Source organism: Bos javanicus, chromosome 28, assembly GCF_032452875.1.
Source record: "Bos javanicus breed banteng chromosome 28, ARS-OSU_banteng_1.0, whole genome shotgun sequence".
Classification (NCBI taxonomy): Eukaryota; Metazoa; Chordata; class Mammalia; order Artiodactyla; family Bovidae; genus Bos; species Bos javanicus.
Window position 1 is genome coordinate 10,060,968 of NC_083895.1, and position 21,851 is coordinate 10,082,818.

General features: G+C 42.7%; 2 non-coding genes across 2 annotated transcripts; both read left to right on the forward strand.

Moving 5' to 3' along the window:
- Positions 1 to 7,046: 7,046 nt before the first annotated feature.
- TRNAG-CCC (transfer RNA glycine (anticodon CCC)) lies at positions 7,047 to 7,120 on the forward strand. The gene has a single exon. It is a non-coding gene; the product is annotated as a tRNA-Gly (tRNA).
- Positions 7,121 to 15,438: 8,318 nt separating this feature from the next.
- On the forward strand, positions 15,439 to 15,543 carry LOC133240799 (U6 spliceosomal RNA). Its single transcript, XR_009734397.1, has one exon. It is a non-coding gene; the product is annotated as a U6 spliceosomal RNA (small nuclear RNA).
- Positions 15,544 to 21,851: the final 6,308 nt, after the last annotated feature.

Consider the following 21,851-nt stretch of genomic DNA (forward strand, 5'->3'; position numbering starts at 1 on the left):
TTGCTCAAACTCATGTCCATTGAGTCAGTGATGGCCTCCAAACATCTCATCCTCTGTCGTCCCCTTCTCTTCTTGTTCGCAGTCTTTCCCATAATCAGAGTCTTTTCCCATGAGTCGGCTTTTCACATCAGGTGACCAAAGCATTGGAGCTTCAGCATCAGTCCCTCCAAAGAATATTCAGGGTTGATTTCCTTTAAGATTGACTAGTTTGATCTCCTTGAGTTCAAGGGGCTATCAAGAGTCTTCTCCAACACCACAATTCGAAAACATCAATTCTTCAGCCACTCAGCCTTCTTTATGGTCCAACTCTCACATCTGTACATGATTACCGGAAAAACCATAGCTTTGACTATATGGACCTTTGTCAACAAAGTGATGTCTCTGCTTTTTAGCTGTCTTTTATGCTGTCTAGGTTTGTCATAGCTTTTCTTGTCTAGTGTGGAAGATATATTCATGATCAAGAAATTAAAGTACAGTAAATACAATGGAATATCAACTCACACTAGTGAGAATGGTCATCACCAAAAAAACCTACAAATGATAAATGCTGGAGAGGGTGTAGAGAGAAGAGAACACTCTTACACTGTTAGTTGGAAAGTAAATTGGTACAGCCACTATGGGGAACAGTATTGAGGTTCCTTAAATCTAAAAATAGTACTATGTATTCTAGCAATTCCATTCCTGGGCATATATACAGAGAAAAACATGATTCAAAAGGATACACGCACCCCAGTGCTCACTGAAGCACTAGTTACAATAGCCAAGATATGGAAACAACATATATATCCATGGACAGATGAATGGATAAAGAAGACGTGGTACATATACACAATGAAACACTGCTGCTGCTGCTAAGTCGCTTCAGTCATGTCCAACTCTGTACAACCCCATAGATGGCAGCCCACCAGGCTCCTCTGTCCCTGGGATTCTCCAGGCAAGAACACTGGAGTGGGTTGCCATTTCCTTCTCGAATGCAGAAAAGTGAAAAGTGAAAGCGAAGTCGCTCAGTCGTGCCCGACTCTTAGCGACCCCATGGACTGCAGCCTACCAGGTTCCTCTGTCCATGGGATTTTCCAGGCAAGAACACTGGAGTGGGTTGCCATTTCCTTCTCCAGTGCATGAAAGTGAAAAGTGAAAGTGAAGTCGCTCAGACTGAACTGAACTGATGGCTGATTCATTTTGCTGTAAAGCAGAAACTATTAACATAACATTGTGAAGCAACTATCAGTTTAGTTCAGTCGTTCAGTCATGTCCGACTCTTTGTGACCCCATGAATCGCAGCACGCCAGCCCTCCCTGTCCATCACCAACTCCAGAGTTCACTCAAACTCACGTCCATGGATTCTGTGATGCCATCCAGCCATCTCATCCTCCCTTGTCCCCTTCTCCTCCTGCTCCCAACCCCTCCCAGCATCACAGTCTTTTCCAATGAGTCAACTCTTCGCATGAGGTGGCCAAAGTACTGGAGTTTCAGCTTTAGCATCATTCCTTCCAAAGAACACCCAGGGCTGATCTCCTTCAGAATGGACTGGTTGGATGTCCTTGCAGTCCAAGGGACTCTCAAGAGTCTTCTCCAACACCACAGTTCAAAAGCATCAATTCTTTAGCACTCAGCTTTCTACACAGTCCAACTCTCACATCCATACATGACCACGGGAAAAACCATAGCCTTGACTAGACGGACCTATACTCCAATAAATATAAACAAAAGAACACTGGCCCCCAAAGATGTCCACATCTTAATCCTCAGAACCTAAGAATATGTTGTCTTACATGGCAACAACAAAAAAACTTTGCTGATGTGATTATATTAAAAATATTGAGACAAGGAGATTATTTGGAATTGTCTGGGTAGGCCTGATGTAAGAACATCCCTTATAAGAGGGAGGGAGAAGGTCAAAGTCAGTTGTGGGAGATGTACTGATAGAACCAAGAGGTTGAAATGATGAGAGGCAGAGGCCACAGGGAATACAGGAGGCCTCCAGATGCTGAAACAAGTAGGGAAACAGAACCTCCTTGAGAGCCTTCTAAAGGAAACTGTGCTGCTAACACTTGGCTTTAATCAGTAAGACTCCTTTTGGACTTGTTCTAGAGCTGTGATCACATATGTTGGTGCAGCCTTAAGCCACTGGGTATGTAGTAACTTGTCACAGCAGCAATAGAAAACTAATATAGATTTTAAGTAATAACTTTTCCAGCGTCACAAATTAGGATGAAGCAAGGATTAAAACCAAGAGTGAATATTCCAAAGCCTGGATGGTCTTTCCCCCAAATTTATATTACTTCTTAAGAAACTCCTTGGGTATCTGCTCAATATGTTTCTTTTTTTTTTATTGGAGTATAATTGCTTTACAATGTTGTATTGGATTCTCCTGTATAATGAAGCGAATCAGCTATTGTTGTTGTTCAGTCGCTCAGTCGTGTCTGACTCTGCAACCCCACGAACTGTAGCACTCCAGGCTTCCCTGTTTTTCACCATCTTCTTGAGTTTGCTCAGACTCCTGTCCATTGAGTCGGTGGTGCTGTCTAATCATCTCATCCTCTGCTGCCCCTTCTCTTGCCCACAATCTTTCCCAGCATCAGGGTCTTTTCCAGTGAGTTAGCTGTTTGCATCAGGTGGTCAAAGTATTGGAGCTTCAGCTTTATTATCAGTCCTTTCAATGAACATTCAGTGTTGATTTCCTTTAGGATTGACTGGTTTGATCTTGCTGTTCAAAGAACTTTCAATAATCTTCTCCAGCACCACAGTTCAAAAGCATCAATTCTTTGGTGCTCAGCATTCTTTATGGTCCAACTCTCACATCCGTACATGACTACTTGAAAAACCATAGTTTTAACTATATGGACTTGTGTCAGTAAAGTGGTATCTCTGCTTTTTAATGTGTTATCTAGATTTGTCATAGCTTTTCTTCCAAGGAGCAAACATCTTTTAACTTCATAGCTGCAGTCACTGTCTGCAGTGATTTTGGAGCCCAAGAAAATAAAATCTGTCACTGTTTTCACTTTTTCCCCATCTATTTGTCATGAAACAATGGGACTTCATGCCCATGATCTGAGTTTTCTGAATGTTGAGTTTCAAGCCAGCTTTTTCACTCTCCTCTTTTACCTTTAGTTTCTCTTTGATTTCTGCCATTAGAGTGGTATCATCTGCATATCTGAGGTTATGGATATTTCTCCTAGCAATCTTGATTCCAGCTGGTGATTCATACAGCCCAGCATTTCACATGATATACTCTGCATATAAATTAAATAAGGATGGTGACAAAATACAGCCTTGACATACTCATTGATGTACTCCTTTCCCAATTTTGAACCAGTCTATTGTTCCATATTGGTTCTAACTGTTTCTTCTTGGCCTGCATGCAGGTTTCTCAGGAGACAGGTAAGGTGGTCTGGTATTGCCATCTCTTTAAGAATTTCCCACACTTTTCTGTCTTCAACTATATGTATACATATATCCCCTCGCTCTTAAACCTGCCTCCCACCCTCCACTAGGGCATCAGAGTCTTTTCAGTATATTTTGAAGAGCTTGTCTGCCAGCCTCCTTCCCTTCTCTCTTGCCTAAGGCACAAGTATGTACTTATGAAGATAGTACATGGTATTTGGTGCTAACATGCTGGAATGCCAAACAGAGGACATCTGTGGATCAGTACATTGTTTTCTGAATAGCATAGTAGAAAGAGAACTGGATTAATGATAAGAGATTTAGACTCTAGTTCTAATGCTGGTGGCTCAGACGGTAAAGCGTCTGTCTACAATGTGGGAAACCTGGGTTCGAGCCCTGGGTTGGAAAGATCCCCTGGAGAAGGAAATGGCAAGCCACTCCAGTACTATTGCCTGGAAAATCCCATGGACAGAGGAGCCTGGTAGGCTACAGTCTATGGGGTCACAAAGAGTGGGACTCGACTGAGTGACTTCACTTTCACTTTCACTTTCTAATGCTGTAACCAGCTCTGGCACTTGAGCAAACCCCTTCACATTTCTGGGTTTCCTAGGTGAGGTGCTAGTTGTAAAGAATCCACCTGCCAATGCAGGTGACAAAAGAGAGGTGGGTTTGATCCCTGGGTTGAGAAGATCCCCTGGAGGAGGGCATGGAAACCCACTCCAGTAGTCTTGCTTGGAAAATCCCATGGACAGAGGAGCCTGACGGGCTACAGTCCATGGAGTTGCAGAGTCAGACACGACTAAAGCAACTTAGCACACATGCATGCTTCATATTTCTGGGCTTCATTTTGCTCATCTGCAAAATAAGACCTTGAGCGAGATGGTTTTTCATGTTGCTCTAGTTTTAACCTCCTACAGTTTCTAAAGACTTCCAGGATGTCCTATCCCTCCTCCTCGGCACACACTTTGAAACCAGTAAGCCCCCAATGGGAGCTCAATTTTAGCAGCTTGGATACCAGTTCATTTATTATTTAATCAAGGAAATGGAAAGACTCCTCTCTTCTCTCAAAGAGGCCAGTGTTAGCAGAGATCATCTGAAACACCCTGAGTTTCAGAAACTCTGAATATCAAGCTGAAAGGTTAGTTAGCAACTGGCAAAGTGGAAGACAATGATCTTGGTTTGTAAATTCTGTCATTGCACATCAAGTATTACGTGAATGGTTCTAGAGGTACAGCAGTTCTAGCTCATTCTAGGAATGGTTATACTCTATGTTAGCTGGTGCCCCGGAGACTGAAAGGAGAGCCTGAAATAAGATCTGGATCTTTGGCAAATGATCTTAGGGGCCTCGGTACAAAAGAGTCAGGTCTGTCTCAGATTATGTTTTCAAACTAAATGCTAATTTGTTAACCCAGAGCGATTCTGAGGCTTTAACTCTGCTGGAGTGATACCCTGTGGGTTTCAAGCAACCTTAACATTTGGCATGTCACAGCTTTGGATCTTGGATGCATGGAACCTGCAGCACAAATTTCTCGTGACCCTTCTGTGCTGGTCTTGGTACAATTCTATGAAACCTGTTGATGCTGTCCAAGTTGCTTCCTCCACAATCCTCTGCTTTCTGCCTGCGAATGCCTGGGAAGACTTAGGCAACATACTGACTATTAATCCAACCAATCAACAAATAATAAACAATACAATGGCCTTAAAATACTTTTCCTTCTTGACCTTTCTATACAGAGCTTGATGTAATCATCACTCTCTTCTAGAACACGTTTCCATCTTCTTCTAAGATGCTTTACTCTTTCCACTCCCCTTCTCTGCTGCTCCTGCTTCATCTCCATGTCTGTCTTCTTCCCTTGGCTGCTCATCTTAGTCTTCCATTCCTATCCTTGATTTTCAATTCTTTCCTCTGCATGTTACCTCCCTTGATAACCTCATCCAATCACAGTGCTTGATTAACATCCTAAAGCTGACGGTTCTGGAGTTGACAGAGAGCTCGGAACCTCTCTTGAGCCCCAGTTTCCACTATACTGAGGTGTTGGGGTCACAGAGCCCAGGCTGGATCTCATTTCTGATACCCAGAAAAGCTGTGAGAATGTGAACAAGTGACTTGAGCCTCAATCTCCTAATTTGTACAATGGGAGAATCACACAATAGATCTCAGGATGTTGTAGTAAGCACAAAAGAAGTAAATGCTATAAAGTGATTGGCACCTAGCAATCGCAACCCATGCTATCTGTAATCCTTATTTGAATAATTGAGCTTTTTCCCAGGAAAGAAAAAATAAATATTTAATATCTTTCAGGTAGATACTTTCATCCAATAGGAAATAAAATTTGAAATGTGTTCAGTACCCACACGTACTAAAGTGAAGAAGAGAATATAAGGCAATAGGTATTTAAGCCAAACAAAACTGAGCAAGTAAGGCCATAGTGGTCACAATGATGTTGATACATTTTGGTCAAAGTGGATCCTGTGTCAGTGCTCTAAGTTTGAATGATTGAGCTTTACTCAATCTTTTTTTTTTAATATTTTTTTTTATATATTTTTTTAATCTATGTATTTTGGTGTGTGCTGGCTCTTTGTTGCTGTGTGGGTTTTTCTCTAGTCGCGGAAAGCAGGGATTCTTCCTCGTTGCAGTTCTCGGACTTTTCATTGCAGTGGCTTCTTTTGTTGCAGAGCGTGGGCTCAGTAGTTGCGGTTCCTGGCCTCTAGAGCACAGGCTCAATAGTTGTGGCTCATGGGCTTAGTTGCCTTATATTCTCTTCTTCACTTTAGTACATGTGGGATCTTCTCAGATCTGGGATCAACCTGTATCTCCTGCATTGGCAGGCAGATTCTTTATTGCTGAGCCACTAGGGAAGCCCAGTAATTGAGGTTTTTAATTTGCATACTTTGTTAGCAGATCCATGGGACAACTCTCCTCCCTGAAAAATGAAACAGTTCATGCAACCCCTCCAATAATTCCTATTTCTGTGAATGGTGTCACCTGACTTCCAATTTTCTAATCCCATGAGTTTGAACTCAACTTTGAGTCTTTCTCTTTTTGATCCCTATATATGATGAACAGGACTTCCCTGGTGGATCAGTGGTAAAGAATTCAACTGTCATTACAGGAGATACAGGTTCGATCCCTGAGCCAGGAAGATCCCCTGGAGAAGGAAATGGCAATCCACTCCAGCCTTCTTGCCTGGAAAATCCTATGGACAGAGGAGCCTGGTGGGCAATAGTCCACGGGATTACAAAAGAGTTGGAAATGCCTTAGCGAGTAAACAATGACATCTGATGAATGGCCAGATCCTTCCTCTCAGTTCAAAACTGTCCCTTCTTCTCCATTCCTGTCCCCAGTAGTCATTGCTCCCTAACAAATCTCCCTTAGTCTCAGATTTTTGTGCTGCCAATCCATGCGTGTTCATCTTGGCCCAGAGTTGTAATTTCATGCTCTCCTGGTCTTAAACACACTTCCAATGACTCATCCTTCTTGTTGAATGAAAGCCAGTTCCTCAGGGTAACACTCAAGTTTGTACAAAGCAGGGTTGAGACTTGGTGCAGGGTGTGTGTGTGAGCGGAGACAGGACTAACCTTGTGATGCTGGAATAGGCATCAGCTTGGGGTGGGGGAAAAGAGGAGTCACTTGGTTGTTCTAACTGGCAGAGTTGGAGGACTTCCCTGTGGTCCAGAGGTTAAGATTCTGCACTCCCAATGCAGGGGTCCCAGGTTCAATCCCTGGCCAGGGAACAAGATCCCACATGCCACCACTAAAGACCTTGCGTGCTACAACTAAGACCCAGAGCAGTCAAATAATTTTTTTAAGTGGCAGAGAGTCTATGTATAAACAGAATACATAACTGTAGTCTGTATAGCAACAAATATAAAAAATCATATGGGTATGAATAACATTCAATCACAGATATTTATCAAGCATCTACTACATACCAGACAGGATGGATGGGTGTTGGGAATGTAGCAGTGAAGAGCTCTGCTCTCAGAAATTTACAGGTGGAGAGGGAGCTGGGGAAATCCACAGGCAGTCATAACACAGCATGGAAAATGCTGAGGGCTTCCATGGGACTATACAGGAGTGGCTCCCATCCAGGTGGAGGCAGGTGGGGAATGAGAAAACTTCTAGGAGGAAAGGACATCTTAGTGGAGATGGATGTGCTAGACTCATTCAGCCAGGTGAGGGTGGAGAGGTAAGGGCAGGAGGGAATGTTTCAAGATGGGGTCTCATGGGCCCACCTAATGACAGAGACCCTTGGTGGCTTTGTGCCAGAGGGATGAGGCTTAGCTGGGGCCAGAAGTCAGGGGTGTTGAAAGAAGAGACTAAGGAGGTGAGCAGGGGCTGGATTAGGAAGAACTTATTTCGGGGGCCATGCCTAAAGAATATGGGATCTTAATTCCTCAACCAGGAATTGAACCCACACCCCTCTTTCACTGGGAGCATGGAGTCTTAATCACTAGACCACCAGGGAAGTCCAGAAGAACTTTCTTTGCCATGATAAAAGGGTTAGATTTTTTCCTGGGGATAAACAGGAACCACTGACAAGTTTTAAGTATGGGAATGTGCTCATCAGATTTTATTATCAGAAACTGAGAGAAAGGCCAAAATGTTAGCTGTGGATAAATATCCCAATCATTGGAATTCAAACAGTTTCAATAAGAGGTGTACCCTGGAGATACTGTGGGTTTAGTTCCAGACCATTGCAATAAAGCAATTCACACGCACATGAATTTTTTGGTTTCCCAGCGCATACACAAGTTATACTTACACTATACTATAGTCTATTGTGTGATAGCATCATATCTGAAAAAAGGTGCATGTTTTAATATAAAAATACTTTATTGCTAAAAAATGCTGGCCATCACCTGAACCTTCAGTGAGTCGTAGCAGTACCAAAGATCACTGATCACAGATCACCATAACAATGAGAATAATCATGAAAAAGCTTTGAAATATTGCCAGAATTATCAATATGTGACACAGAAACATGAAGTGAGCATAATGGCACCAATAGACTTGCCTGATGCAAGATCGCTCCAAACCTTCAATTTGTAAAAAACACAGTATCTGCAAAGCACAATAAAGCAGAAGGCAATAAAATAAGATCTGCCTGTACTTCTGTTTGGATATCTGGCACAAATTCAATTTTAAGACCTCAGTTGTACTTAGTTCTTTACCTCTGACCCCTGAAGTTTATAAGTAACAAGGGAAGTCATCAACTGATTTATGTGCTGCTGTCAAGATAAATATTTATTAGGATCGCAATTTAGGATGTCAGAGTCAGAAAAGAATCCAGATGGGATTAGCTTAAAAATAAAGATGCTAGTGCACAACATGATGGGTTCTGATTTTTTTTTTTTTTCTGATTTGCTGCCTTGATTTAGCAGCGTCTGTCTTCTGCAGCGCTGAGTAACTGCAGAATAACCCAAAGTGGAGACACCATACCTGGATGGGCACCGAGGGGGGGCCCTAGGCCTGGCCAATCCCAAAATGCCACTTCTCAGGGAGATGAGGCTATGGCAGGTGCTGCAGGAAAAGCCCGAAGCAGGTTCACCAGGAAAGAGAAGAGAATGGGGTGGCGAGGTCAGGCTTCATAGGAGGGGACTTGGCACCCTTATGTTAATGGACATTGGCCTTTTTAGCCTAATTTTAAAAGACAGAGATATAATCTTCCCTCCAGGTCCAGACTCAAAGACTTCCTTAATAGACCTTGGTCCTAGGAAGCATATATCTTTAGGGAAAAAATCTGTCTTAAAGGCTTAGTCATCACAGAGCTACTGTAGCATACCTCCACAGCTCAGGAAAAGGGAATTAGTCACAGAGTGGAGACGACTTAGATTTGATTATTTCCCATGATAAAGATTGAAGAAGTGGTTCCCCAAACCTCATGTATTTTTGAAAATCATTGAAAATTTCTGCATCACCCTTAGCCTACAATAACTGGTGTCACCAATCTAGGGGACCTCTCTGGACTTTAAGTTAATGCTATAGAATGTGCTTACATTTCAGAAAGCCATGGCATTTTTGTTCCATCTGTGTAACAGTGAGATTTCATATGCAAGCAATATTGTACAGCGCGGACTCAGTGAGAGACCTGCTTCTGTTCATCATTTGGAACCACCATTTATCTACTGTGTGACTTTGAATAAGTTACTTAACCTCTCTGTTGGGGAGCCTCTGGCCAAAAAGAGGATAAAAATTATCTAAATGGGGATTAAAGATATCTACATTATAGATTGTTCTGAGGATTAAAAAAGAAAATTCAGGGATTTCTCTGGTGGCGCAGGGGTTAAGATTCCATGCTTCCACTGCTGGGAGCATGAGTTGAATCCCTGGTTGGGCAACTAAGATCCCACATTCATCGTAGCCAAAACAAAAAAAAAGTAAAAGAAAGAGAGGGAGAGAATTCATGTAAAGTACTCAGCACAGAAAAATCATTTCAGAAACTGTTTTTTTGTGTATAGATTTCTGTTATTCTGTTGGAATAAACTCACACCAGGGAAAGAGGTAACAGGGATAAACAGCACTGTAAATGTTATCATTATCACCGTCCCATTCACACCCCAAATAGTCTTGTTTACTTGTTACCTTACTGATGGTGTCAGTTATGACACTAGCTGATTAATGTCAACCTATTAATAATATTTTACTTCTTCTGGGGGAATTTGTGTTTCTTCTGATTCCTGGTGGCTCAGACCATAAAGAATCTGCCTGCAATGTGGGAGACCTGGGTTCGATCCCTGGATTGGGAAGATCCCTTAGAGAAGAGAATGGCAACCCACTCCAGTATCCTTGCCTGGAGAATCCCAAGGACAGAGAAGCCTGGTGGGCTATAGTTCGTGGAGTCACAAAGAGTTGGACAGGACTGAGTGACTAACCCTTTTCCACTATAATTTACCTGCTCTTGGCATCTGTTTATTTTTCAGTTAGGGGCAAGTCACCTTTTCCTCCTTAATCTCAATTGAAATCTACCTGCACACATTCACCTCACAGCTGTGTCAAGGCTCGGACCTTGAGAAAACGAAGCAGCCCTGGCTTAGATCTGTACCGAAACATGGAAGGTTTCACAAGCCCCTTTACAGTTTGCTCATCATCCTCTCACAGACTTTCCTTCTATTGCATCATTTCTTCCACAAGAACACTTAACACTTTTTTTTCTTTCTCTTAGTCCTTTTGCCACTTCCTGTTTTCCCTAAATACTTAGTCTCCCCTCCCCCACTAAAGAGACACTGACCAGGAGATTTTGTACATAAACCACTATGGATCCCAGAGGGAAAACTGAAACCAAAGGGAAAACTGCACTCTGCTTACTCTGGTGTCTTCTGCAACATGGTTGCAAATTATAAGTACTTAGCCAATCATTTACCATCTACTGGGCACTCACATGTGTCAGGCAAGGGGCTGGCACCTGTCCAAGATGGAAGGCTATGGACCAAAGCTCAAGGATCTCAGACCAAAGACAAGACCCCGAAGGATCTTCCAAGGTAATAGAAATAAAAACAAAAATAAACAAATGGGACCTAATCAATCTTATAAGCTTTTGCCCATCTAAGGAAACCATAAAAAAATGAAAAGACAACCTACAGAATGGGAGAAAATATTTGCAAATTATGTGAGCAACAAGGGTCACTTTCCAAAATATAGAAGAGCTCATATAAGTTGCTGACAAAAAAAATCCAATTGAAAAATGAGCAGAAGGCCTAAGTAGACATTTCTCCAAAGAAGAAATACAGATGACCAGGAGGCACATGAAAAGATGCTCAACATCACCAATTATTCAGTTCAGTTCAGTCGCTCAGTTGTGTCTGCCTCTTTGCAACTCCATGGACTGCAGCACGCCAGGCTTCCCTGTCCCTCACTAATTATTCAGTTCAGTTCAGTTCAGTTCAGTCGCTCAGTCATGTCTGACTCTTTGAGCCCCCATGAATCACAGCACGCCAGGCCTCCCTGTCCATCACCATCTCCCGGAGTTCACTCAGACTCACGTCCATCGAGTCAGTGATGCCATCCAGCCATCTCATCCTCTGTCGTCCCCTTCTCCTCCTGCCCCCAATCCCTCCCAGCATCACAGTCTTTTCCAATGAGTCAACTCTTCGCCTGAGGTGGCCAAAGTACTGGAGTTTCAGCTTTAGCATCATTCCTTCCAAAGAAATCCCAGGGCTGATCTCCTTCCGAATGGACTGGTTGGATCTCCTTGCAGTCCAAGGGACTCTCAAGAGTCTTCTCCAACACCACAGTTCAAAACCATCAATTCTTCGGCGCTCAGCCTTCTTCACAGTCCAACTCTCACATCCATACGTGACCACAGGAAAAACCATAGCCTTGACTAGACGGACCTTTGTTGGCAAAGTAATGTCTCTGCTTTTCAATATGCTATCTAGGTTGGTCATAACTTTCCTTCCAAGGAGTAAGCGTCTTTTAATTTCATGGCTGCAGTCACCATCTGCAGTGATTTTGGAGCCCAAAAAAGAAAGTCTGACACTGTTTCCACTGTTTCCCCATCTATTTCCCATGAAGTGATGGGACCGGATGCCACTAATTATTAGAGAAATGCAAATCAAATCTGTAAAGAAGTAGCACCTCTCACCGGTCAGAATGGCCACTATTAAAAAGTCTACAATAACAAATGCTGGAGAGTACACGGGGAAAAGGGAAACTTCCGACACTTGGTGGGAATGTAAGTTGGTGCAGACACTATGGAAAACTGTACAGAGGCTCCTCAAAAAACTAAAAATAGAGAAAACATATGATCCAACAATCTTATTCCTGGGTATATATCCAGACAAAACTGTAATTCAAAAAGATACACACATCTCTATGTTCACAGCAGCACTGTTCACAAAGCCAAGACATGGAATCAACCTAAATGTCCACTGAGAAAGGAATGGATAAAGAAGGTGTGGAAGATACATACAATGTGGTACATATATACTACTCAGCCATAAAATGAATGAAATAATGTCATTTGCAGCAACATGGCTGCAACTAGAGATTAGCATACTAAAGTGACGTCAGCAGGAGAAAGACAAACACTATATGACATCACTTATATGTGGAATCTGAAATGTGACACGAATGAACGTATCTGTGAAACAGAAAGAGAATCGCAGACGCAGAGGACAGACTGGTGGTTGCCCAGGGAGGGGGTGTGAGGGGTGGATTGAGAGGTTGGGGTTAGCAGCTGTAAGCTTTCTTATATATAGGATGGATAAACAACAGAGTCCTGCTGTACAGCACAAGGAACTATCAATATCCTTTGATAAACCATAATGGAAAAGAATATGAAAAAGAATATATATGTATAACTGAGTCACTGTGCTGTATAGCAGAAATTAATACACTATAAATCAACTATACTTCAATTAAAAAAAAAACTGAAGGAAGATATCAGACTTGGTGAAGTGGTGGCTGTGAACCTATGAATGGGGGCCATACTGATTTCTGTGCTATACAGCAGGTTCTTATTAGTTACCTGTTTTATATACAGTGGTGTATATACATCAGAAAAAATGTGGAATACTTCACAAATTTGCATGGGGTATACTGCATGTAAAATATGTCTGTGCTGAAAGCATTTGTATTTTAACGTTTGTCTGCCGTCTTCTCCTTAGTGAAGTCCTAGAAGAGAGAGTCATCATCATATTTTTTCTCAGAGCATCCAGGGCTTTGTCCACAGTGCCCCACAAGCAATCCTTCCCTTCCATCTGCATCACGAGCCGTGGGGTCAGAAAACCAGGATACAGTCAGGCCAGCACAGATTAAGTGCCAGCTGACTTCTTCTCCCTTGTGTGGTGGGTTCACGTCCTGATTCTATTGCAACCTGGTACAGCGACAGAAGGGGCTTCCCAGGTGGCACTAGTGGTAAAGAACCCACCTGCCAATGCAGGAGACATGAGACACAGGTTCGATCCCTGGGTCGGAAAGATACCCCAGAGAAGGAAACGGCAGCCCACTCCAGTATTCTTGCCTGGAGAATCTCATGGACAGAGGAGCCTGGCGGGCTACGGCCCATAGGGTCACAAAGAGTCATACATGACTGAAGCGACTTAGCACGCACATACAGAGCAACAGAAATCTGCACGTGATAAAGCAGTTGCTTTTTGAAATGCACTTATTGTGCTAAGCATTTTACACAAATTACATCTTTTCATTCTCATAGCAAGACTATAAGGTAGATACAGTCATTAAATAACTCGCTCCAGGTCACACAGCTGATAAGTGGTGCTTTCAGACTATGAATCCAGGTGGGTCTCTCATAATACTATACTATACAATACTGCTTGCCCATGCCATCTGTTTCACAGATGAAATTTTAAAAGAGATTATTCACTTGGTAGATTGGCAAGGACTAGGAAGCTGAGTGATGTCCAGGCAGGGGAGAGCCTGAGAACAGTGTGCTTTGCTAGCCCTTGTAGATGAGATGATGGATCTCTCCTCCTCCGTTCCTAAGTCAGAATTTGCTCAGGTAGCCTCCTGTGTCCAGCTCCAGAATGGAATCCAAGTATTTCAAGCCATTATTTTCCAAACCGTCAACATGCACTTTGCTGATTCCCAACCAGTGTCTTTTGAAAAAATGAAGTTGAATAAAAACAGTGTATATTGTACCTTTCCACTGGAGTTCTGGTTTGTGTGAGAAGATAAATGTCTTTATTCTTAAAGCCAGTTTGTGTTGGGATTGTTGCTCCTTTGCAGCTGAAAGCATCCTGGATGATTCACTGACGGTGTGAACAGTGCGATATTTTTGGAGGGCCATCTGACTCCATGTGTCAAAAATTTCAGTAAACATACTCAGCAATACCACTTCCAGGAATATGTCTCAAAGAAGGAAATGTTTGTATGTGCCATTTAAAAGGATGTTCATGGAATCAATATTTTTAATAGAAAGAAATAGGACTAAATAACTGTCAATAAAGATGATATAAAATATGTTGCATTCCCAATTCTAGGGCTTCCCAGGTGGTTCAGTGGTAAAGAATCCACCTGCCAATGCAGGAGACACAGAAGACTCAGATTCAATTCCTGGGTCAGGAAGACCCCCTGGAGGAGGAAATGGCAACCCACGAATCCCATGGACAGAGGAGCCTGGCAGGCTACAATCCATGGGGTCACAAAGAGTCAGACATGACTGAGCGACTAGACACGAGCACCAATACAAGCTGGATTCTACGCAAAGGGAAAGCTATGCAACCAGTAATGGACGAGATTTATAAGTCAGTGAATTGTCCACACTGTCTTAGGATAAATGACACAAACAGGAAATTATTTGAGCACGGAGTTAAAAAGTTAAGACAGTTTGTTTGGAGTGATTTTTGATAGAGACAAATATCATCACTAGATGCTGACACCATTGGATAAAGGATGGTGGAGAAGGATGTGCACATGTTCTCAGAGGATCACCTAAGGTTCTTTATTGATTACAAGGATAGGAGGACTTTATATCAGACTGCAGATGCCACCGTAACCAAGCGATCAGACTTTGCAATCCCAACAATGAGACACTGTGAGCCTCCTGACACGATGCCTTGTAAACTACCACCCAGGTCATATCCTTGTCAGAAAGATTAAGCCAGATATACTCAAAGGAAACAAATTCAGATTGTGGGGCCTTCAACAAGACCACTGGCTTGGACTCTTCAAAAATGTTCATGTCTGGGAATTCCCTGGTGGTCCAGTGGTCCGGACTCCAAGTTTCCACTGCTGGGGCCCAGGTTTGATCCCTGGTTGGGGAAATAAGATCCTGCAAGTCACACAGTGTGCCAACAACAACAAAAATGTCAGCATCACAAGAGAAAAAAAAGAAATATTCTAGAACTGTGCTGTCCAACAGAAATGTAATGTGAGCTATATATGCAATTAAAAAATTTTAAATAGCCACAGGTAAAACTAATTTTAATAATGTATTTTTTGCCCAATACATTCAATGTATTATTATTTCAATATGCAATCAATATGCAGAATTACTGATGAAATAATGTACATTTTTTTGTGTGCGCTAAGTCTTGAATACACTCAATTTGGGCCAGCCATATTTCAAGGGCTTAAGAGCCATATACAGTGCTTGCTTTGGCAGTGCATAGACTAAAACTGGAATGATACAGAGAAGATTAGCATGGCCCCTGTAGAAGGATGACATGCAAATTTGTGGAGTATTCCACATTTTTCTGACATATATACACCACTGTATATAAAACAGGTAACTAATAAGAACCTGCTGTATAGCACAGAGAACTCCACTCAATACTTTGTAATAGCCTATTTAGGAAAAGAATCTAACAAAAATTAAGAGTGGATGTTGTATATGTGTAACTGAATCATTGTGCTGTGCACCTGAAGCTAACACAACATTATAAATCAACTATACTCCAAAAAAGGTTTTTTTTAAAAAAACAGTCACAGACAACCGGGGACTTCTGTATTGAATGGCATAGCTCTAGAGTAAAGAAGGCTGGGGGTCCAGTGGTTAAGACTTTGCCTTCCAGTGCAGAGACTGCAGGTTCGATCTCTGGTCAGGTAACTAAGATCCCACATACCACATGCCTCGTGGCCAAAAAAACAAAACATAAAACAGAAGCAATATTGTAACAAACTCAATAAAGACTTTAAAAATGGTCCACATCAAAATAAAAGAAAGATGAGTAAAGAGACAGTCGCCAAATGAAATGTGGGATCCTGTATTGGAACTGCGTGTCTAATGGGAGAAAGTGTAGACTGTATATAAGATACTATTATTATATGTATGGTAAAGTTCTTGGTAAAAATAGTAGTTAGTTATATAAAGTGTGTGTGTATGTTCAGTTGCTCAGTTGTGTCTGGCTTTTTGCTACCCTACAGATTGTAGCCCACCAGGTTCCTCTGTCCACGGGATTTCCCAAGCAAGAATACCAGAGTGTATTGCCATGCCCTCCTCCAGGGGATCTTTCCAATCCAGGGATCCAACTTGTGTCTCCTGTGTCTCCAGCATTGCAGGCGGATTCTTTACCGCTGAAAGAATGATGCTATTCTTAGGAGATATATGCTAAAGTAATTGAATGTCAAGTATAATGCCTGCAACTTACTTTTAAATGGTTCAACAGTGGTGCTAAGTCGATAAATAGAGATTGAAATAGATACAGATATACAGAAGAAGGGTGCAAATACTAACAAACAACTGGTGAATCTAGGGAAAGAATATTCAGGTATTTATTGTACTGTTTTTACCAAACTTTTTTACGGTTTGATAGGCCTGAGAGAAAAAACAGATTACAATAATGATAATGGCATTTTAGATTCTTTACAGTTTACAGCATATTTTCATATATATTGTGAATTTAATCCTTTCAAAGTCTATGAAGGTAGATATTTAGCATGTTTGACCTTTGTTTTATAGTAAAAACAAAAAAAACCCAAAACATTTCTTTGGTGCCCAAACACATGCCAGGCACAACACATACATTTTCTCTTTTAATTTTTCAAAGGACTCCCAGCGGCAGGTGGAGTCTCTTCCATTCATAATATCTGACATCTGGGGCTTTGGTAGGTCAGGGGATTGCCAGGGTCACAATGTGGGCAAGCTCCAGAGGTAGGGTTTAAATGCATCTCTGTCCCCCTCTGGGGACTGAGCTCTTTTCTCTCTTTGCCTCCTGTTTGTAAGTCCTGTTTCACAAATGTAGAAATGGGGAGCCCAGAGAAGTTAAGTAATTTTTTCAAAGTCACACAGCTACCAAGGGGCAAAAGCAGAAGTCAAACCTAGTCTTCACTCTGTCTCCAATTCCACAGCTCTTTGTTCACAGCAGCCAAACCAATGGAATGGCCCCTCCCCTCCAGTGAATGCCCTGAAGTCAATCTGGGCTCTAATGGGGTGACTCATGTGAGAAGAAATCTTGGAGAAAGGGCCCTTGGCACAGGAAATTAGTTGAGTTGTTGAAGTGGTGCCAAGGAAAGGCCCGCGATCTAAGAGCAGGCGTGGCTGCAGAGAAGCTTTGTAAAAATAAGAGCACGACTGCACTAAGTCATCTGATGCTCTGATTAAGAAGCATGAGTTGCCACACCATGTGATGGGGTGGCCATAAGCTCCAGCCCTGGAGACATGACCTGGCACAGATTCTATTACTGGAGCACCAGGGTGGTATTCAGGCAGGGTTATGTATGGGGGGAGTATAGTTGGGGAAGCAAGTCAGGACTACAGTCTCACAACTGTGCTGAACTTTTACAAAAGTAAATATGAATACTTTTCCATATTCAATGAAATTTCATTTAAATTTTTAAATGAAAACTAAATTTTTCATTTTGATTTTAATGATCCGATTAAAAGACTGGGTGCTTTACTGAAAGTCACAGGTTGGAGAACAATGAAGTCATTTGTCCAAAAACTCAAATAAGAAAATAGCCATCACAACAGGAATCTGAGGGGACTGTGCATTTTACATCAGAACAGCCTCAGGGCAGTGAGGACTTCTAAAGGGTGATCATCCCTTCAGGGACCACTTCATCCTTCCCACTGAGTAGGAGACTCCAGCAGGGGCTCACGAGGGGGCTGTGAAGCTGAGAAAGTCATCCTTCTGTTACTGAGTCCAAGCTCATACTGCTCGCCTCATGACAGGCTGATAAATTGAGAGATGAGTTGTTGGGGCAAGGAACTTTATTCAGAAATAAATGCAGACGGAGAAGATGGTAGACTCATCCCAAAGAACCATCTTGCCTGGGTTAGAATTCAGGCTCCATTTATACTAAAAGGAGAGGGAGTAAAGTCAAACATTTCCTGGTTCTTGTCTGTCTCTGGAGGGAATGTGTTAATTTCTTCCTCCCTGTAGTCATTCACAGGTGGGCTTGGTCAAGTTGTTTCTTGTGAGATAAACAAAGGTATTTTATCTTAATGCTCATTACCTGGGAAGCAGGGTTCCCATAGATGGGCTGCTGCTGCTAAGTCGCTTCAGTCGTGTCCAACTCTGTGCGACCCCATGGACTGCAGCCTACCAGGCTCCTCCATCCATGGGATTTTCCAGGCAAGAACACTGGAGTGGGTTGCCATTGCCTTCTCCGGCCAGAGATGGGCAATTGTATATAATTTAAGCTTATAGGCAACATCCCTTTACAGATTACCTTGTAATAGAATACAAAAGTTCTTCTCTGTTACATTCTAAGCGCAGATCTTGAACTACGAATCACTACCTGAACTGCTGGAAGGAACTGACTGGCTGTCCTAGGGGAGTCCTGGATCCTCCCAGGCTCAGCCTCCTAAGACAGCGTGTGTCCTTAGGGAATCCTGGAACACACTGCGAGACCCTCACCCTGACTGTGGCATAGCCTAGACTGAGAGTCATGATGGCCTCTTTTCTTTTTTCAATTTTATTGACATATAGTTGATTTACAATGTTCTGTTAATTTCTGCTGCACAGCAAAGTGACTCAGTTATACACATATGTGTATATATATACATTCATTTTTGTATTCTTTTCCATTATAGTTCATCACAAAGTATTGAATATAGTTTCCTGTGCTATGCAGTACAGCCTTGCTGTTTGCGCATGCCCACCAGTAGATACCAGTCCCCAGTAGGGTAGACCTGTTGGCAGAAATCAAGGCTAGCAGCCAAGGTCTGTCATTCAGATATCCCACGTGGGTGTGACTGCTGAGTTAATAAATTCTGCAGAACTCCATCTTCATCCTGAACTGGCCTTGTCATATGGTCAAGTTCACCTGAGACTTTCATCCAAACTCATCGGAAAGGGATATGACATGAGGACTACAAAGACTGGCAGCAAAGGCTTACACCGAGACCCTCCCAAAGCAACCTCCAGACTGACCACCAGCATGTCTTCCCTGTTGTTCAGTTTGAATCCCCATTGTTTTTTAATCCAAATCTTTGCCTTGCCAAGCACTAGGAAAAGCAGGTCTTACCCAGTTAAGGGCTGACACAAAGGGGTCTCTACCTGTGGCCTGGTGACTCTGCAGCCCAGAAGGGCTCACACTGTCCTGGGTCCCCCAAGTTCCCACTGTGTCCCAAGGTGGGGGACCAGACCCCAGAGCTGGAAGAAACTTGTGTGGCTCAGAGTCAGCAGAATCCTCTGTGCTGGAAAAGACTTCACACTGACCACAGCATCTTGTGACTCACAGTACCAAACGCTGCTCCTAGCTGGAGGAAATGATGACACTTCCAGCCCTTAGAGGAGATCTGTGGTCGCTGTAATCAGACTAGTACCCTGTTCTGTTTCAGTGACGAAGGGTCACATTTTCCTTTGAACTGAGAAAATTCATGTCAGGCGTAATCATACCACCTCCCTCCTTCTCGTTCCCATTCTTCCTCTCTTCCCTCCACCACACTTTCTTTTACCCTTTCCTCTGTGTTTACAGGAATGTGAAACTCACATAACACACAATGAACCATTTCAAAGGGTAGGGCCCAGTGGCATTTCATGCATTCAGAACTGTGCAACCATCATCTCTCTCTGTTTTCAAACCTTTTCATCACCCCGAGGACCCCACAGGGAGGAAGGAGTCATTCTTGTTTCCATTTCTCCAAGGCCCTGGCAGCAGCAACGAACATGCTTTCTATCTTTATAGATTCACTTATTCTGGACATTTCATATAAAAGGAAGCATGCAATATTGCAGGGGCCCCCGAACTCTGAGATCTAATGCTTGATCTGCGCTCGAGCTGATGTAATAATAATAGAAATAAGGCTTACACACAATAAATGTAATATGCTTGAATTATCCTGAAACCATCCAGGAAAAAAGTACCTTCTATGAGACTGGTCCCTGGCACCAACAATTTGGGGACCCATATTGAATACGGGACCCTCTGGTCTGGTATCTTGCACTTAACATTCTGATTTCAAGGTTCATCCAAGCCATCGCATGTAACAGCACTTCATTCCCTTCTATGACTGAATAGTATTCCATTGTATGGATATGTCACAATTTGTTTATCTAGTCATCTACAGATGGGCATTTGGGTGGTTTCCACCTCTTGCCTATTATGAATAACACTGCTGTAAGCATTCACGCACAAGTGTCTCTGTAGATGTTTTCATTTCTCTGGAGTGTACACCTAGAATTTTAAGAAACTATCAAATGTTTTTCCAAAGCAGCTGCACCAGTTTGCATTCCCACCAGCAGAGGAGGGTAACACTTTCTTTCATCTGATGAAACAAAACAACATCAAAACAATTGGCTCATCCTAAAATAGTGAGCCTGCTGAGGACGTTTAGATAACCAACCATCTTTTGCAACAGTGATTCACCAAGTGTGGAAAGGTGAGCTTGAAACAAACCCGCCCAGCTGGTCCCCAGCTTTCCCTGAAGGGCAAAATAAGATCTTTGAGTAGGGAGAGGCTTCACTGAAAGTTCTCTCCCCTGTGCTGGCTCTCCAGCTGCTCTTCTCATTCAATACTGGCCCATCAGCAGGTCGGCTTGGCTGGATACCCGCTGAGCACAGAACACTGACCGGGCCAGCTGGTGGGAAGATGCACAGAAAAAGGTGCCAGGGGTATTCAAGGAGCATACGATAATCCAGACAAGTCTGAACAGATAATACAAGGGTGGCATTTTAGAGCTGGAGAGGATTGTGGGATCTCAACTCAAAATCAGGCACAAGGTTGGAGTTGAGGGAACTGAACCCCCAGCTTCATGGACTCACATCTGGCCAGTCAGTGTCAGGACATGAGAAGTCAGACCCGCTGTGGTGAGAGGAGCCCTCATCTACTTTGCTGGGATTCCTGGGTTGGTCCCATGAGGCAAGCTGAGAGGTTGGGGAAACACAGATCCTTCAGTCCTGCCCAGACCAACCAGAACCGACTCTCTCGGAAGATCTGTGCTCTCAGAAGATCTGATCAGGAAGTTTGGGGAACCTGCCGCCAACTGTAAACAATGATAAAGCTGATTTAACAGCACGAAAAGTGCCTAGTCTTGACTTTTAATGTTGATATGGCCTTACATTTGAGTGAAAAATTGGAAGTCATCATGTTTACTTGATATGTGGTTTCTGTTGGAGCTTGCCTTAGGCTCTGGTGGTCTGATGGTTCAGATAGTCAATCTATGGCATGCATGTGTCACACCCACCCACCAACCCCCCTGCACACCACACACACACACCCAGAATGGATGGAGGTTGCCCCAGCTCTTTTAACCCAGATTATAGCAACTAAACTCACTGTTCTATACCTTGCTTTGAAAACAAAACTAAATCCCTTATCTAATCTGATAATAGTCATTAATAAAAAGCCTGTGAAATAGATATTTTTTAAATCCTGATTTCACAGATGAAGAAACCAAGATTCTATGGGTCTCAGCTACTTGCTTAAAGTCATGAAACCAGTGATGGGTTAAATTCTGTCCCCATGAAAGGGTATGTTGGTGTCCTAACCCCCCGTAGCTTAGAAGGTGACCTTATTTGGAGATAAGATCTTTATAGAAGCAATCAAGTTAAAATGAGGTCATTAGGATCTTATAAAGTGGGAAGTTTAGACACAGACACCCACAAGGTGAGAACCT